At 38.6% G+C, this 6138-nt stretch overlaps 1 protein-coding gene across 7 annotated transcripts in view; it reads left to right on the top strand.

The window, feature by feature from the left end:
* The first annotated feature begins 229 nt into the window (after positions 1-229).
* Positions 230-6138, top strand: part of ASH1L (ASH1 like histone lysine methyltransferase) — a 58482-nt gene continuing 52573 nt past the window's right edge. For 2 of the 7 annotated variants that reach the window (XM_026091544.1, XM_026091545.1), the window contains exons 1-2: positions 230-354; positions 5634-5793. The gene's annotated coding sequence lies outside the window, so the exon portion shown is untranslated. Of the gene's footprint in view, positions 355-5566; positions 5794-6138 lie in introns of all 7 variants that reach the window. The other 5 variants (XM_026091543.1, XM_026091539.1, XM_026091542.1 and 2 more) reach the window with 4 other exon arrangements.

The following is a 6138-nucleotide window of genomic DNA, read 5'->3' as shown; positions in this document are numbered from 1 at the left end:
GGACGGCCGTGCTCATGCGTTGTGCCGGGCCGCGGGGGGGGCGCGCTGTCACCTGACAGCTGGCCCCGCTGGCGCTGGAGGGGCCGGCAGGGCGCGGGCGCCGGGGGAGTCGCTGCTCGCCGGGGCTCCCGCGCGGCGTGTCAGGAAGTTTCCTGGTGACCGGGCCGCTGTGGAAGTCTCCGCATCTCTGAAACTTTCGTCTTTCCGTAGGGCAAAGGTGGTGGGAATACGGTGGCCCTTCCTTTATGCGAAAGGTGGTGGTGCAGGCGGAGTTGGCAGGGGGATGACGGTGTATAACTGGGAGTCTCTCTGGCAGCTTGATTATTTTACTTGCTGGGATATTGGCTCGTTGAGGTCAGTCACTCGTAGACTTTACTGTTTGCCTCCCCCGAAAATCATACTTCTGAAATTTTATCTTCTGTGGATTTTTCATTCCGTTTAATTTTGCAACCAGTAGTTTGGGTTTTGCTGGTTGAGCCCAACCTTTCTCAGCCTTTCCCCATCTCTCAGATCAGAAGTCAAAATGTGCTGCCGTCCTTTTTTTTTCTTGTTAGGTAATCTTCTGACTTTCTAACTTCTGGTTTTTGCCCTCGGTTTGCGGTTCCTTCACCCTGTTAATTGCTTAGCTGAAAACTAGAAACTACTTGGAATGTGGGTTTCCATCAGATAGCCTCAGGACATATATTCCTTCTCGTTGTAGTTGTATATTCTCAGGAACAAATAAGAAATCTGAGATAACAGGTTCTTAGGCTGGCTACCCAACATTATTGGGAGACCTTTTGGGAGCAGGGAATGAAGAGTGGATGTGCTGTTAAAAGAATCATCTGTGACAATATGATCATACATGAAAATGAAAACTAGGTATATTTAAAAGAATAGTGCACCTTTTCTGCATTGTTGCTTAATCTGATTTTCTTCTTCCTTGCATTAGTGTAGACTATACTTGCAAAAACAATGTTTTCCAAGAATTTGGGAGCTCATAGCTTTTTGGGTGAATCCTGGAAGACCTGTGTTTCAAGTGGTTATCCTTGAGACTTTCCCTGGTGCTTCTGCCTCTGTGTAAATGGGAAAGTCCCAGCAGCTGTTCGAATACATGGGTAGAGATGGTCTCTAAAATCATCTGTCTGCCTACTGGAATAGCTCAAGAAGCCTTCTTAATCGAAGATTACAACCTCAGTAGCTTTTCTAAACTGTATAAGATGGTTTATTTTCTGTAGTATTTCTTGGTTTTAAAGATAAAATTATTTCAAATTCTTTTTTGCACTCCAGCTACATTTGATTGCTACAGGCAATCAACAGTCATCTGAAAAGCACTGAATGTTTCAGTGATAATGAACAGCAAAATAATTTATTCATGATTTACTAAAAGAAAAAACTTGTTTTGAGTTCCTGAAGTTTAAACTGTCCAAGAGGATACAAAAAGCAGTTTAAACAGCACAGGACTCAGGATTATTGATATCAATTACAGTGTTGTTATCACAAGAGGAAAATGGAAGTAGCACATATAGTTGCTGAATGACAGTGTTTTTTAAATGGGTATTATCGTCAGATGGAATGCAGGACCCCCCCCCCCCCTTCTACTGCCATTGGCAAGAGGTGGACTTCTGTCATTGTGGACACATTTCTTCCATCCCGGTGAGGGTGAGGTCATGTTTTTTATCTCACAGCTTTCAGAAGAATCTCATACGCTGATCTAATATGATTACTCTGTGAAAGCAAAATCTGTATCTGTTCCTAATTTTCCATATCACAGCCTTACCTGTTGTGCTGCATGGCTCACATGGTGTACATGACTGTCCTAGCTTTTTTTTTTTGTATAACCAAACACATTTTCTGCACATTATGTCAGGAATTTAAGGAGAAATACTGGTTTGCTGTCTTCTTTACATTACCTTTTACTAGGCTGTGTATAAATAGAGTTGGAGTTCAGAAAAATCCATTGAGAGCTATTAGATAGATGCAAAGATGTGCCTCTCAGGAAGTTCCTGATTCACAAATTTAGAGTCTGAGAGAATTTTAGGGGAATTATCATAGCATACTTTATCAGTTTTTTGTTTGTTTGTTTTTTATAATGAACCTTTGGTCTGACCAAATGCAGTTATTATTATGCCATAGTTAGCATTTGTGTATGAATTTGTATATGAGTAGTTAAACAATGATCTGGAAAGTCAAAATTCAATTTTGTGTTTCCAAACTCTTCAGTTAGGGTAAGAGATCAGAATAAACAGTGTATCTGCCTACAGAGTTTTCCTCCCACTGGAGCATGCTTATAAGTGGCCTCATGTCTGCACTCTGCGCATTTCTCCCTAGAAAATAAGCATTGTGCTACCATTTGCCATTCCAATACATTGTGGCCCCTCCTGTCTTTGGCACTAACACTTCTAAATAATATTCATTCTTTACTAGTAAGAAAGGGACTCTGATATTTTGATGTCTGTTAAAAACATGTCTAACACATTCTATTTGTAAAACATAGTATCTGTCACTCCATATAACAATTTTATTTCTGACAAGTATCTCCATCTGTAAACATTTAAAAAATATTCACACAGGTGATCCATGGTCTTTTAACTTCTCATTCAGTGACCTCCAGGGATCCATGTTGTTTCTTAGGATAGATGATATGGAGGAATATAGTTTTTTAAAAATATATATAGCTCATTTTATTCTCTTTTGCAAAAGAACTTCTGGGTGGGTATAGTAGCTGTCTTCTGCAGCGAAATAAGACAAAAATTGGAAGATTGGAAGGAAATGTGGGAGGGCGTGCAGTTACTAGTAATGTTCTGGGACTTCAGACACTCAGCTGAATTTTTTTAAATGTCCCCTGGACCTGGAGCTATGGAAAAACTTTCTTAATAAATCAAAGATACCATATTGTTTTAGAGCAAATAACTTATTTTTACAAATGAAAAATACTCAACTTCAAAATGTAAAATCACAGTATGTTTACTTCAACAAAAGTAGTAGCAGAAATGAGACTTACATAGTAAATTGTATAGAAGAAAAAATCTCATTTAATATTGCTAATGGGGCAAAAAATCATATATCTAGGAGCTGACAGCATAGGTCAGCCCCTGGCATTTATTCTGGAAAAGCAGGGGATTGGAAGAACAGAAATCATAGTGGATGATGGGCAAATAGGGCTTTGGATGTGTCAGCAGGGGAATAAGAATGAATAATAGGAGTTAAAACACTGTGTATAGCATTAGAAAAATCGGTAATGTACACCATTGAGTTCTAGTTAGCACATGTCAGAAGGGATGTTAAAATGCTTCCTATTTTTATTTTATTTTATTTTATTTTTTTGGCAAAGAAATATTACAGGAGTAATCTGAGGTCTACTGAATCTACCAGATGAGAGGCTGGAATTTCAATATGTTTTGCTTATCAGGGAGATGGTTTGGATGTGTCATGATCGTAATTTGTAAGGCTATGTAGAGATCTGATGCTAGATAGTGCTTAATCTAGCAAAGTTGAAGGCAGCATAAGATCCAATTGATGAAAGTTGTTGGAAAATGAGGATTAGGTCTTGAAATAGATTCCCAAGGGAAATAGCAGGGTTTTTTGTCACTCAGAATCTTTAAATCAAAAATTTTGATGCCCCTTTGGAAAGACCTGCTGTGGGTCTGCAGAGTGTCAGAAGCAGTAGAGGAATTGCTGAGCAGAATTCTTAGCCTTGTATAGAATGCCACACAATGATACAGAGGTACAGACGCTGATCTTAAGGTTATGAAGCAGTGTGGTTAAATGGCAACACTTTAGCAAGTACCTAATTGTAACCACGGACAATAAAGTTCCAGTGCTTTAAGTTAACATGAATCTTTTTCCTTGTATCAGATGAATATAGTGTTTTTCTTGTAAAGCTCCTTTTAGTGGAAACATGCAAACATCTTTTTCAGGGATCAGCATCATTGAAGTAAGTACCTTGCAAGTCCATAGTCTTATATTTTCCTAATCTGTAAGAGGCCTGTGGTATAATTAAAAACAAGACTTTACAAATTAATGGAACAAATGTGGAAAGGGAGGGCACAGTTATGTAGATTGTATCGACATGTAAATATGATAGTTGTGTGTCTTGAAAGTACCAAAACTTTGGACTATTCAGAGTAAATTAATTGCAAGCTTTTGTGGCTGCCTCTGAAGCACGACTGTTGGTATTTAGCTGCTCAACTGCATTGTGACATCCACAAGGAGATTTTAAAGCAGGAGTCATTAGAAGAAAGGTAAAGATTCTGAGGTGTGGTGCAGGAGGAGCATCCAAAATGTGAAGAGTAGCACGGAAAAAGTAATGATGTTATTTAGAAAAAGAAAAACATAGAACAGTCATCACTGGTGAAACAGAAAGTACTAAGGTACAGGAACAACTGAAGAACCAGGGTACAGTTATGTACACCTTAAAGGCAATGACAGGAAGCTTGAATTTGATGAAGTAGGGAAGAAAAAGCATCACTGGGATTCAAAGAGATGAGCTCTAATCAGTTCATGGTTATGAAAATGATCAATTTGGCAGACACATTTTCTATGAATTAGAGTGGGGTAATTGGAGAGTCAGAGAGAAGAAGATTACAGTAATTGAGGCAAAATGATGATTAGGTCCAGGATTAGCATTTTTGTTGTCTGTGTAGAGAGGAATTAATGGATAAATAAAATGACCTGGTACATGTTCATGAGAGCCATCAATTTTGTGACTTTGCTTCTAGGATAGTTACTAATTCTATGTTATCACAGAATAAGATTTTAACACAGTTCTCTCTTAACCTTTAATTCTGAATGTGCACTTTGCCTTGGTCTTGCAGTTTGCAAGGTCACTGTGTGTATCCTTTACTTCCTTAAAGTCTTGCTACTAAGTAAATGTGGGACTGAATGCAGCAGTATAGATGGTGTTGGTTCACATAGTTTACATGCAATTTGATTTTGGATTTTAAGCTTACAAATTAATTTTTTCATAAGAAAATCACTGGAGAATTGTGGCTGTTTTGGACTATACTTACTGGACTAGAGAAAGAAATATTTGGGTGAACATAGATACAAGAGATTTGTATTGCATAATGGCCTGTAGGATTCTCTCCTTTTCTTGAATTTGGATAATAAAAATTAATGCATTAGCCTAAAACTACTATACTGCTGGCCAGTTTTCCTTTGTACATCAGCATATAGGAAAAAATCCCATTTTCAGTGGCATGGTGTAGCCTAATGGACTGAACATTGGGCCTAGAATCAGGAACTCTTTCACCGATTTGCTTTCTAGCCCCATGTCATACCACCCTATCTTTTTTTTTCTCTCTCTCTTTTCTGGCTGTAAAATGGAGATTTTTTTCTAATTACCTGTGATCTTCTGAATAATAATGCCATTTTCTATTCTTCAGGATGTTCTTAATTGAAAAGTCATAATTGCAGATAGAAATCCCTTTAAATAACATGCACAGAATGTGTGAGAACAAGTTTTTATCTGAGAATGTAACTAAAGAAGCCTAGTTTTTGAATGGTTTGTATTTTGTGTTCTCAGCAGCATTTCTTCTGTCCTCAGTAACCCTGGCTTCTATCTTTCAACCCCTGTCCACTACAGTTGCCTTCGTCCTGCCGGGATCACCAGATCTCTTTGACATTCCTTATCCTTCTCCGTTTGTATACAGCACTCGTGTTTACTGAGCCACCCCTGAATACCATCCCACACTGCTGTGTTTCCAATTACTGTCTGGACGAGAGGCATAAGTACTGTGGCTTCTGAACCTGTCATGTGCTGGTGGGCTGGAGTATGTGTGTGATGACCTGCCAGGAGGCCAAATGTCATAGGTAATTGTTGAACTCATAGACACCTTTCTTTTCAGGGAGGATATGAATATAGACCTCATCTTCATATTAGTGACTAATTTTTTTGAAACCTGTCTCTACTAAGTGCTTACATCCACCTTCACAAAGTTGGGTCAAAACTGGTTGAGAAGTTCATAATAATTGATGGATGAAATGCAGGATCAAGTAGTCTTATTCCTTAAAAATACAATGTGTTTGCTGCTTTCCTGCTGATTGTTTATAAGGATCTCTGCTGCAAACCTGCAAGTGACTGCTTCAGGATGGTTTGTTTGGCGGTTAATTTAGGAGTCTAGATTTCTGTTTAGCAGATGTGTGTGTGAAGGGAAA

This window comes from Apteryx rowi, unplaced genomic scaffold (genome assembly GCF_003343035.1).
Source record: "Apteryx rowi isolate R43461 unplaced genomic scaffold, aptRow1 scaffold_908, whole genome shotgun sequence".
NCBI lineage: Eukaryota > Metazoa > Chordata > Aves > Apterygiformes > Apterygidae > Apteryx > Apteryx rowi.
This window is presented reverse-complemented; position numbering and strand designations above follow the sequence as displayed.